The sequence below is a fragment of the Serinus canaria genome, chromosome 2 (genome assembly GCF_022539315.1).
Source record: "Serinus canaria isolate serCan28SL12 chromosome 2, serCan2020, whole genome shotgun sequence".
Lineage (NCBI taxonomy): Eukaryota > Metazoa > Chordata > Aves > Passeriformes > Fringillidae > Serinus > Serinus canaria.
The window spans coordinates 24,082,451-24,095,956 of NC_066315.1; the positions used below are offsets into that span (position 1 = coordinate 24,082,451).

Below are 13,506 nucleotides of genomic sequence, written 5' to 3' on the forward strand. Positions count from 1 at the left end.
CTATCCCTCTCTCTTGGATAGGAAAAACTTCTTTGATGGCCTTCTTCACCATTTGCCGTGCACAATGAAGTACACAAGGCACTATCACTGACATTGTTAAGACAAAAATCAATGTATAAAAACCTATATTCCATTTTCAATCTCATTAAAGGAGTGAAACAATACAAATAGTATAATTCACACCACTACAATCAAAAACCACCTATTTCCCAATTACAATACACTGCAAATTATTCCTAACCTATCAACTTTTTACCACACCATACTATAAATACCTTAAGACTAATAATCTAAAACTATCCCTCGTAAGTCCTACTACAATACATCTTTCATAGTTCTCATTTCTCCAGAGTATCTAATCTTATTTACAAAACCACCCTTTAAAACTTTTTTCTAACTCCATTTCTCTCTCAAAAATATCTATCCAATTCCATAACTTTTCTAAATTAACATTTCTTATCTCAAAGTTTACATACAAATACATACTATGTAAACCTTCTGTCATACCTTAAGAGCTCTCTACAAATCCATTTCCCACATTATGATATACAGATAAGCAGTGTGTTACAAACTACCAGGAAATGCATGGCAAACCTCATATTCTGGGTTTATGTGTTGATAACTGATGCTTGCCCTCGCTGCCAAATGAGTAGGATCAGAGGTCTATGTTGGTCTAATTTCATTACAGTTGTAAGGATGCCATTTTTACTCAGGTATTACTCATAATCCAAGTGAAAAACTTGTCTATTATCTGAAGAAACCTGTGGATGAATGTGCAAGGCTTCGAAGAGCAAGATTTTGCAAGACAAGACCTGGTGTGAGCCCCTGCTAGCAGGGAGCAGACAAGACTGTGACTCGAGCCATCAGCTGTGTTAGTTCCTCTCTTACCACAGAATCAGGCTCCAATACTTGGTGTTTGCCCTCAAGACACCTAAATCCCCTTAGTATTCTTCAGTGGAATCTGGTCCTGCATTCCCAGTTTTCCCCATAGATGCATGGGGAGTCATGCATGACACAGGACAACATGATGTCCTTACAGGGGTTCAGGTGTAAATCTTGAATGGTTGCCATCTGGAGAATAGTTGTGTCATGCCTACATAGGTTATTTACTTAATTTCAAAGAATTATTTAATTCCTTTAATCAGTCCTTCTTTACTGAGTTTGGGACCGTGGAGGTCATGACAAAAAATGTGAGACAATCATTTGATCATAGATAAATGAAAGTCTTCTCAAATATCCAGAGAGAAGAGAGCTGTACCAGAGCTTCTACCCAGTTACTTTGAGACTTGTCTTGCAGTCAGTGGTGTGCAGTATACATAGATATTAGCAATATGCCCCCACCTGCATCTCTAGGGAGCAGTGCTTTTCTTTTATCCTGTTACGATTTGATTAGGCAAAACACCAGACTAAAATTCTCCAGCGCATAAACTCAGCAATATATTTTCATCTGTAACTGGCCCTATCTCAGGAGAATTACAGGAACCTAGTAAGATACATATAAATTTGTTTCACGTTTGCTAATAGGGGTGTAAAGCTGAACTACTTATCAGTAGTATTAGTAAGTCAATTCTCACCTTCTTTCATCTTTCTTATTCTTTAGTTTTCTCTTGAAGTCCAATCTCTGCCTTTCAGAAATTTAATTTATGTCAAGAAGTTGCAAAGAGGGAAAGGCAAACACATCTAAGTGACAGCTGTTCTCCAGAGAACTGCAATATCCATTCTGGAACCAGCCACTACATTTCAAGAATTAGTCAAGAACTCTCCCAGGAGCCCCTGGTTCAGTTGAGCCTTGGGTACGTTTGTTTTGATGTAAACAAGAGAGCATATGTTACATTACTAAACAACAGCACTTCCCAGCTGAACAGACTAACCAAAAACTCTTTTACTCATGCATTTGCACATGGGACTGAGCTGAGTGGTGTGTAACACCATCTCTATTTCTGAGCTCTTGAAATCATAGACTAACCTGTGCCCCAGCTGGGAGCCTGGAAGGTAAAATCTCCAGTCATATAAGTTCTTCAGGAATACACTGGGCTTTTCCTTTCAACAGAACAAATTCTATAATGAAGTCCTAGTCTGGCTTTCGCATTCTGATTATTTGCAAGTAGTTGTTCATAATGTCACTTTGTGCTCTGATGAAGAAGGTTGTGTGGCAAGGTCTAATCTGCACTTAATGCAGTAGAAACCAACAGTAGTTCCACAAAATCTGTAAAGGATGAATAGAATTATTGAAGAGCATTTTTAGGCCTCAAATCAGAAAGCACTTTTCTATTTACTTAATATTATGAACGGGAACAGTTGTGGCAACTGCAAAAGTTAGTTGGAGTGGTTTCTTTTTAGTTGTGGGTTTCATCTTTTTTAAAGTATCAACTGTTTCTGACCTGTGGTTAGTACTACTTCTTAGTTTAAAATTTTGTCATCATGACATGGTCATTATTAATTATTATTGGTGAACTTAATTAAATTAAATTTAAATTTAATTTGAAAGAACCAGGTTTTCATTTCTTTTTTTCCTTATATTTTAATCCTACACGTATCATCAGCAAAAATTTTGGTTGGTCCAAACTCCCGCAGTTCATCATTAATCTATGTCATCTGATAACTTGAAACCATAAATTAATTCAAATTACATCTTTTATAAGAACAGATACACATAGCAGATTTCTGCAGCACTGTACTGATTACTGACTTCCTCGTTCTAATATAACTATATGTAGATTTATAATTATAATGAAAAACAGTAACAGTTTACCTGACATATTTTCTAATTAAATATGGCATTCATAATACAGTACTTTGATTAAATCATTTATAGTAATGGATCCTCTCCAAATGGTTGGAAGCACTAAAGAAAATTAATTTAAAAATTAGTAAATTGATCTTCATTGAATAAAACCATTCAAATATGCAGCTAATCTCCTGCTAGTTTTTCAAAACCAATTTTAATAATTATATCCATAAGTAAAATCTAAAAAAGGAAAGCATGAGAAATAAGAGGGCCTGAAGAAATACAAGATTTTGCACATGGATATCCAGAGTGTTCCTAAGAATGTCAATGTGGTATTTTTGTCTTGTTTTGGCAGGGAATAATTAGTCTATTGTTGGACTAATCACATGAGATGGATCACTACTAACAATCCCATGAAATGTTAAAAAAAAAAAAACAAAAAACTAAGCATTTCCAGATAAACTGATAGTATATTTTTGTACATAAACTGCACGATCACAGGCTCACCAATTTTGTGCAGTCTTGGCTACTAATCATCTAATCAGGGAAATACTGGACTTGTGCCTGATGTGTCTACCTGTATAGCCTTCTTTAAAAAATGGAGGAATTGTTTAATTCCTAGAAGTACAGCTCAGAGGGATAAAAGCAGCCAGTGAAATATTTATATCTCATTATGTGGGAAGGTCATTTTACACGAACTCTTCTTCAGTCAAATGGCTCTTTGCTTCACTCTTTTTCACCCTAGCCTATGACCAGGATTGTCTCCTTCACTCATCCTTGCCCCTAGGCTTTTCCAGGGTCTATGGGACAGTTCCTCCCAGGCAAAGACCTGGATAGTTGGACTTGCCCATCAAGGTAAGGTAATCAGCCAGGGGAAGGAGGTGTTCACATTTTTAGCTGCCTCTAAAGCTCCCTTTGCTTCCCCAATCCTCTAATTGTACCCTCAGAGAGATGCCCAATAAGAATGTGAACTAGTAATCCCTTGAGAACCTTGAAATATTTGAAAATAAAGCAAGATGAAATCAAACCTGCCTTATCCTCAAAGACTGACTCCACCTTTCTGATTTTACCAGCCGAATATCCCCACAGAACAGAAAAATAATCAATGAACATAAATTTATTGCTTTACTTCTGGAAATAGCTTATCATTATATTAAATGTCCAATTTGTTATCTGCCTGAATGATAAAGACATTTAGCTCATGACTGCTTTTGCTTCAGGAAGGAAAGAAACAGGAGCAGGACAGGAGTATTACTGCATTATTAATCTCCACTATTTTAATGGCATAGGGTCTCAAAATTAGGGCCACAGCCTCACCATGATAACTGCCATGCAAACTGGCACAGCATCTTGTTCCAGAGAGTGCCAAGGCCTGCACAGGACTCAGGTTACACAAGTAGAAAAAAATGAAGGAAGAAAAGAGCATGATAAGACAACCACAGCTCACAGCCCATCAGATGCTTGCAACAAAACTTAACAGGAATATTGACTTCTGGTCATTTGAATTGTTTAGTACTATACACAGAGGACTCATTTCACAGCTGCTTGGAGCAGTGTTATCTATGCTGCCTTTGTATTTGCTCTGCTGCCTTGGGAGCCTTGAAGGATAGATAGGCTAGATAGAAAGAAATTAAATGTTTAGTTACAAGTTTTATCTGTCTGGGTGTGCATAGAACTCTTTCAGGCTACAAAACTGACAAATTTGCTTAGATTATTTTCCTGAAATTCCTTTAATTTGTAAACAAAAGGTATACAGAAAATGGAAGTGTGGCAGATCTCATTTTGAAAAAGAAATCATAGCCTTTACAGAGGATTTCATACCAAGACACAGTATCTAGAATAAATCTAGTTAGCTGACATATATTTGACAGAAAAAATACCTCGCTCCAAATCCTCAAAGACAGAATGGTTTACAGAGAGAGAGAGAGAGCGAGCCCTCCCTGGAAATGCCTGTGAACAAAATTAAAGGGACTTTTTGACCTGTGGAAGGCCAGCTCCTGAGAGCTCAGTGTGTGTGTATGTGTGTGTGTTTGTGACTCTGCCAGACAAGAGTTTTCTTCCATTCGTGAATTCAGGCTAATTCATAAGAAATTAGAATTCATGTCTTGTCTCAAACCTACAGCCAGCACAAAGGTCTGAGTCACCTATTTCAGAAAATAATCTCATAAAAAGTAATTGCTAACAGCATTGCAAAAATTTCCTTGTGCCAGACCTGCAAACATTTTCTTTGAGGTTGGTTTCCAAAGAACGTCCAGGTTAATATGACTTAGGCTACTCCCTAGAAGAGTATTGGAGCAGATAGGGGAATGATGTAAAAGAACTAAAATCAGATTTGCTTAGTACATTATCCTTCTTTTGACACTCCTGGGGATTTAGTGGGACTCTGTGGAAAGGGATAATAGCAGCAAAATATAGCAGCAAGCTGTGTTTTCAACACCTATTGATCTTTGCCTTCGAGTTCAGCACTAAGGCCTCTATTTTGGAAACATCCTGCCTCTTAAGACCTCTTTCCCAGCACTTAAACATGCCTGAAAAAAGGAAGAGAAGTGTCTCAGCAGCAGATTAAGATGAGGTTTCAAGGGAAAAAGGGTGAATGAGAGCCCTCAGAATAGGTACAAATAGGTGAAGTAGATGCAATGCATGCGTCTGTTCATGCTTAAAACTCTACATCCTTTTTCCAGAGCTAGCCCTTCTAACTTAGGCCACTGAAGTCAATGGTATTTTACATTGTTTTGCCTGAGTTTGCACTTGTAATCTGTAGCAGAGCAGGGATATAGGTCTTCGCCTTCACAGGTCCAATCAACCCCTCTGCTACAAGGCTGTCTTTCACCACACACTGATAAAACACTCATCCTTTCCTACTCCCATCACAGCCCAGTGCAGTTCTACTTCAATAGGCACATTTAAAGGACTGAATTGCTGGAACATATTGCAGCTCAGTATATTTAGACTGATGTCTTTTGAGTCTGTTATTTTTGAATGTCATAGAAACAATTTGCTGCACTGCTTAGTCTGTAATTTTAGTACTAAATACGACAGCAATAATTCTAGGAATGAGAGAGGTATTTACTATAAACAAATCCAAAGAATAATAAGACCTACCATCCTCCAGAATCCGTTTTTCTATCAGTTATGCATATATTACTGACAGTATAATCAGAAGTTATGGAATGTGTACCATCTGCAGAGCTGGAAGCAGCAGAAGTGAAACTTCTGTCAAGTTGGAGTCCTAGGAACAGAATTCAGCTCCTCAAAGCAGATGCAGCCATCTACTTCTCCATGTACACAGAAAGCCCAGGGTCCCTGAGCCTGACACTGGAGGAATGGCCTCAGCAGTAGGAAGCTCAAGCCCTGCTGAGGCAAGTGAGCAGAATGTGTGGCACCAGTGAGTTTGCACCAGAGATGGATAAGTTCTAGGAACCACAATGTACAGGAGGAGGTATGGCCAGAGGCCAAGAATGGGATCTTCTACCACAACTGGAAATAAAAATCTGTGACTTCTGGAAGCAAGGATGCTCCCTCTACAGCTACAGATGTTTATTGCAAAACTGTTGAAGCCAATGGGAAAACTTTATTAAAGAAGTTGGATGGAAGAGGAAAGGAACATGCCTGTAACTTATGAACTGCAAGACAGGAGTGTTAGAGATATTAAAATCATAGGGCGAAGAGAATTAGGGAAGAAATCCAAGTATAAGTATTGTATGAAGTAGCAGAGCCGAGCAGTAAAAACAGGACATGCTAAAGGCTGCCATCAAAACAACCTGACCACCATGGGCTAACTGAAGGAGAAGTCACAGCACCTGGAGGCCTGCAGCAAGCAGTGGAGGACTCAAAGCCACTGCCTGTCCTCTGTTGGCCTCCCACACTGACCAGTGAGGATGAACAACAGCTAGTTGTGGGCCCAGAGCCACCACCAAGGCTCACTGCAGTTCCCCTTGGCACCCTGTCAAGCTTCTGTCTCCTGGAAACCACTTACTACTGTCCCAACACCAGGGCCAGAGGACATTGACAGAAAGTTGTCATTTCCACCACCTTTGAAGATCTCCTGAGGATCGAGGCAGACTGAGGGCTGCTGCCAGCTGTGTTTGGGTGCCCTGCAACCACAACTTTCACGTTCTTTCTCCCTCTTCTCTCCCTTTGTATCCCATCCTCAGCTGTGAGGTTCCAGTATAGCTTCCTGGTCTGTACCCTTCTGATACCTGCAGCAGTATGGAGACAACATGCTGAAGCAAGGAAAAGAGAAAGTGCAGCTCCTTTGATCCATTAGTCCAACAGAGAGAGAGAAGAAAGCTGGTGTATCCTTGAGTGTGTGATGGACTACACAGCATTTCTCCACTGGTTACTTGAGCAGATCCCAGGTTATCCAGGACTCAGTTCAAGCAGGGTGGGGTTCACTGCTCTTGCCAGAGCCAGCTGCTGAAGGGCAGAAAGAGTTGGGTTTCAAAAGAGCAACTTTCTCCTCCACATCCCCCACAGCAGGAGGGGGCAATGGGCAGCTACCAGCAGGCTGCTGTGCCCCAGGGACTCTGTATCCTGTGAGCTGCTGTCCTTTGTGGCAGCCAGGAGAGAAGGAGCATTCTAAGGCATCAAAATGGTGAAAAACAGCAGGGTAAAAATTTCATGCTAAGCAGTGAAAGTGGAAGGAGCAGGGTCCTAGAGGGAAATTGCTCCTTCATGTTGATTTTTTGTGTGAACTGAATGGAGAGTGGGTCAGAGCTTCCTGCTGCTCCAAGGGCCCTGGGGCAGCTATGAGGCCTGAGCACAGCAGACATTTCTCTGTAGGTTCCTGACAGGGCTCTCACCCTTGGCTGTCCAAACTGAGCCAAAACTGAGTTCCTGAGCTACACAGGTGAAGAGGGTCGAGTAATGACCCAACCGAGAGTTGGCCGAGTAACGACAATCACACCAATATGGCTACATGTCGTTCTACTTTATCAAGTAATTTTGTCATATTTATGCTTCTCTATACACTGTTTCACACCACTACTGCCTAATGCTCATTGGTTAAGTGGCTGTATTCACACAAACATGTTATTTGCTGGTTGGTTGTCACCCTATGAGCGGTTTTAGCAAAGGTGTGCTAAATAAGCAGTTCTCATACCGTGTTTGGCATCTGGCTTCATCCCTGCACAATGCTCATTCTTCCTTGTTGTACCTATTCGAGGACGAGACTTGGTCTTCAAAGTAACTCTGTAAACTGCAGGCCAGGGTTGTCCTATTCCTGTAGGAGTGTAGCATGCCCTTGTTCTGCCAAGAATTCTTCTACACACACAGGCTCTGCACAACATTGGGATGACCCACGGTTTGGTGGGTACACCAACCCAGACAACAGTTTGCATTCATCCACTGTTCTGCAGAGGGAAGATGATAAGTGTCCTGCCATGAAACCCCAGCTCCACTGCTATGACTATTCGTTGCCAAGCAAGATACCGGGCATTATGGGAATAGGTGAGGAAGCCTCTGGAACAAGACTGCAACTTTTCTGCCCACATTAGCCACAGGCTAAAGACAGGCAACCCTGGCACTTGGCTTCCAACAAAGTGCTGTTTGTACCAGTCTGTGTGCTCAGCACTCTGAAACAAAGAAACCCTTTTAAACTGTTTGTTTCTCTGGATGCTTGTGTGGCAAGACAGGGTGTGCAGTATAACTGTGCTGTGTCATATCGTCAGCCCTTTGTGCTGTGCCCCCGGCCAAAGGCATCTTCAAACTCTCCCTAGCTGGCACGTCTGTTATTTCAGCCCAAAAGCACGGTGCAACGTTTCATCTTCAAGAATGCAACTTTCTTTATCTATCAGGCATCACATATGAAGAGTGTGAAAAGACAGACTGTCCTGAACCTAGACTTTGGCCTTTTTGCACTATGGTCATTTTCCTATATCCAATGAAGTCACTGAAAGCCTGCAAATTATAATAGGCACCAGGTTTCATGCTCACTCATTCTGAGACCAACATCCATCCTTGTGATTAAAAGCAGTTATGCCACAGATTGAAATGCAGTTTGGGGAAGTGAATGTCATCACAGTGTGACAACAGCCATGAATACAGATAGAGCCCCTTGATGACTAAATACTGATTAATGTAAAAGCATATATAAAAAGCCATTTGCATGTTCCAGCAGCCAAACCATTCTTGCAGTCAAAAAGTGAGCTCAAGTCTTGTTCTTACCTTGTTAACTCATCAACTACTGGCTACAAACAAGTCCATAGGCAAACATTTCTCATTCTGAGATTAAGTCTTTTATGAATTGGCATAATTTATAGGAAAAGATTGGTCAGAATTATAGATTCTGGGTTCACAAAGCCAGTTTCTACGTACTGTGACTAATAGTCCTTTTCAGGAAAATTTTATTCAGAAGAAGATATAAATACATATGTAAATGTGAGTGTGCATTGAAGTCTCATCACAATCACCAAAGCCAGAGATAATTTAAGGGAGTCAGATTTAGGTCTGCATTTTCATGTTTTCCTAAATTGAAATCAATGGGATACAAATTTTAACAGGACCATTGACCATGAATTGGGCCATTATTACATATTTCGGAACTCTTCATTATCTGCTGGGTACTTTGGGTTCTTCTCACATTTACTCTACATATCTTTTCTTGCACATGCAACATGTGGACTTTTAAGCGCTAATTAATAGATAGTAGGAAAGGAGATAATAAATGGCTTAATTTAGAAATAGGAAATATTTAACATCCACGTAAAGCAGCATTCTGCTCAGCTGTCATTCTTTATCACTCCTCTCTGCATGCATCTTAAGTATTACAGTTACATATACCTGCTTAACTAGCAGACATGCACATTGTTGATATTAATTGAACCTAAGCCAGCTTTTAAACTAGTGGCAACTCAGGGTTTCTCCACTACCTCTCATAGACCCCTAGATTCCTGTCAGAGCTTTGAAATTCAAGGCAGCATTTCTCTGTGTTAGGTGTGTTAGGTGGTAACTCAGTGACCTGACAGTAGTAGTACTAACTAGTATTAAAAATGGCAACAAGTGCAGCTTCAGGAGAATACTTTCATATTGATTCTTAGTTGCTCTCTCAGATCCTTTATCACTTTCTCAGAAGAATCCTGGCAAACATTTTGCTTTCACAGTTTCATGTCACCACAAACTCGTATTTGCTAGATAGAACACATGTGCACCTGGTGCACAAAGCAATGATGAGCCTGTGGAGATGCCAGCTGCAGCTTTGGGGTGCAGGTGTGCACAGGCAGAGAATGAGTCTTCTCAAAAATGCCTCTTTAGTCCTCATCAGCAGTTTAAAATATCACATTTGTGGACAATAGCTAAATGATGCCAGATAAAATCAGTTATTTTCAAAAATTATCATAGAAGCATTAATAAAAGGTTAGAATTTGATGCTCAAAGTGTTGCAAGTTTCTGCTGAAGTTCTAACCAAGTCACTTAAACTCTAACTGGCTTTCAAATATGAACCATGGCATTAGATGAGCATTTGACCTTTGTCTTCCACATTGAAAGGCTCAAACTAAATATTTGCATTTTCAATATGTGATGAAACAAAACAAAACAGAAAAAGCTCTATGCCCAGCATTTAAGTACAAATCTTGATTCAGGTTTTTCATGTCCTCTTATGAAGGAGAGGTAAGACCTGGGTTCCAGTTTGTAGGGCAATGTTATTATACAGTAACATCTAGTCCTTCTCCTACGAAGAGAATAACCCACCCATTGTCAGGTATCTCCTTTTTGTCAAACTACTGACACCAATAGACTTCTATACACTTCTTCACCTTAGATGTTTCCTCAGGATTTAATGGTGAGCTGATTACTGAGACAATGAATTAGGAACAGTGTTCAGTGCATGCTAAATGCTGTAAGATATTTTTTATTTCTGTTTTGATACTGCTTTCTTTTTATTTCTACTACAAATGGTAAAATTGTGCACAGATGCCTAACTGAAGGACTTGTAATTACAATTACATATTTATATGCAAATAAATATGTATTAAAAAGGAAATTGGCAGATTTCAGGTCACTTTAGCTTGGATATGCCTGGAAAGAAGTATTTCCTTTTTTGTACTAACTGAAGAAAAAAGGCTCTTTTAAACTAGATTCCTCACACCAATTTTATTAATAGTTTGATATCCTTAGTGCCCATAGCACTGTAATAAATGTAAATTTAGAAATGGCTAGCACACTTCAGGAGGCTGAATGGTTGTTGACAAAGTATTTGCACAGATTTGCATGATTCAGTGTTGATGTGAGAGCACTTAAAGAGAAAGGAGAGCCATGAAGTCCATTAAAACTGCAAACTTAAACTGAAGCAAATGTTGGTACTAAATGACATTAGTGAGATAACACATGGAGGAGAGGATAAAGGCAAAAGAGATGGATTTCGCATCTTCTACTTGCAAATCCCAAGAGTGAATGAATTCTCAAGGAAAAAGCTGTAATTTCTATCACAGGGAGGACTAGGAGGAGTCCTTGATTATCCCACTAGAGAGCTCAACTAGCCAAATGACATCCTCCTCCCCTCTTCGTTGGTATACCTCACTTTCAAGAATTGCACCTCCACAGGTGCCAGTTGTCCTGGAGTGCAGCTGGGAAGGGAGGAGTGTCCCCAGGGAAGGGCTCAGCTGTGGCACCCATCCTCCCTCCAGCAGCAGCAAGGGACTGCACCATCGCTCCCACAGCCAAGGAGAGCAACAAACCTGCCCCAAAGATTTGCTCTTTAGCTGTTCAGGATATCTAGTTATTCAGTTTATTTCCTTATTAATTTCAAATTTTTTATTTAGTTAATTTTCATATTTTAGTTATTAATTTCATTTCCTATTGACATTTTGCAGTTCTTGTCAATCTTCCTGCTTCTCAGGATGAACATGACCATGTTGAAATTGGCAGATTATGCTAAGTCCTTGACACTGCTCCCTAAGCAACCCAAAACATGTTTCCTGTTTCCATAGAAAGAAATGAGAAAAATTAAAGACAATATTAAACTTCTCATTTTAGCATGGGAAACTGAGACCAGAATGCTGTTCAACAGCATGACATTTAGGTAAAGAGAGGAAGGCTGATGAGTGGACTGGTTAAAGACACTGCTAAAAACAAAATATTATCAACCCTTTACCTTTCTGAAATAGAACAATGATTTAGAATTTATTCTTCATTGTGGGGGGAAAGCACTGTAATTTACTTCTCTTGTGATGAATACTGAGTTCATGACCAAAGGATTTAGGTGGAGAATAGAAAGTGAATTTTAGCTGAAAATAAATTTTGCTAAAATTGCACAACATCAATCACAAATCAAAAATTCACCAGAAATATGAGTTTTGGTTCTCTGAAGCTTCATGCAAACCTGTTATTTAGTTTAGTTGAAAAAAATAGGAAATGTGAGATTTTGTTCTTTTTTATAAAAAATCATGTTTTTTCTCCACCATTTTCTTAGAGATCATGATAATAAGCCACTGTCCTTCCAAAAAAACCAGAAAACCCAGGAAAATAAGTTTCTATCATTCCACTACAATGGGTTAGCTCTGTTGACATTCCTTTTTTTATTCTCAGGTCAACTTCAAACATCTTTTAAGTCTTATTTTCTAAGGGCTGTGACTTACATACCCTGATTTTCTTTGTGTGCCAACATTTAGGATAAAATCACATATGTCTTCAGGTAACACAGTGTAATAACTTCAGGTAGTACAGTGACAAAAGGAAAGAGATTTAAAATGACTGGCCTGAGTTTCAGGGGATGTGGGAAAGATGCTATCACTGCCTAGCTGAAATGTTCTACAGACTAGACCCCAGGTATAACAGGTATAACCCCTCTGTGACAGGAACTACAAAGAGCCTGGAAGATCCACTTTTGAATTTTGTGTCTGGTGCCCTTTTCAGCTGGCCTGGGGATGCAGCTCTCAATTCCTAACAGTTCCATCACTGCTGATAGTCTGCCTCAGAAGAAAGATTGAAAAGAATGGTTCATCAAGGAGACACAGGCACAAATCAGTTTACATTGCCTCTGCCTGCCTTGCAGCAGCAGCAATTTTTTTACACTTCCAGTCTCTACTTTGACTAAAAGTGCCATCCTTCAGAAATGTGGCTGCTGCTTCAGCACATGCCATGCAATGTTCTGAAATCCTGTGTTTCAACACCTTTCCTGGGAAGACCCCATGAATGAAGAATCAGACTAGACTAGCATCTCACCTGCAGACATGCAGGGGAGCTACAACACTGGCTATGGCACAAGAGGAGCACAGACCCAACCTGCATTGTTCATTTTCACTGCTGCTCCTGCTAGTGACACTGGTGAATGACCCACTGCAGCCATTCCTGGTGCCTTCTATGGAGCATTGACTGGGAATGAGAACTGCTCTCTTTTGGCAGGCAGCCCCAGGGAAGCAAAAGTGAGAATCCCAGAGTCTTCCCATGCAAGAATTAAAATTAGATCGGGGTTTATTTATTTATAATGACTACAAACATAGGCAGCTGACTAACATTGGTCGTGTATGTAGAACTCAGAAACTCATATCTGATTGAAAATGGAAATCCTGACTAAAGCACTGTCCTAAAACCAGCAAGGAACTGCCTTAACTAATTTTGAAAAATTCCCCATATTGCTGGGACAGAGGCACTCCACATTTTTCCTCATTAATTTGTTGTAGAGACTGAAAGAAGCCTTCTTAGTACTGCCATGACAGTGCATTAAAATAATTTGTCAACAATACCACTTTTATTCTGTAGAAAATTCGTGGGTTATTTGCAATTTCTCTATACATAGGAATTTAAACACTAGTCCATGCTTCTCTATTACTAGGAAAAAT

At 39.8% G+C, this 13,506-nt stretch overlaps 1 protein-coding gene across 1 annotated transcript in view; it reads right to left on the reverse strand.

Annotated features, from left to right (window-relative positions):
• CALCR (calcitonin receptor) overlaps positions 1-13,506 on the reverse strand; it is a 157,436-nt gene that overhangs the window by 98,245 nt on the left and 45,685 nt on the right. The gene's annotated exons all lie outside the window — the stretch shown is intronic.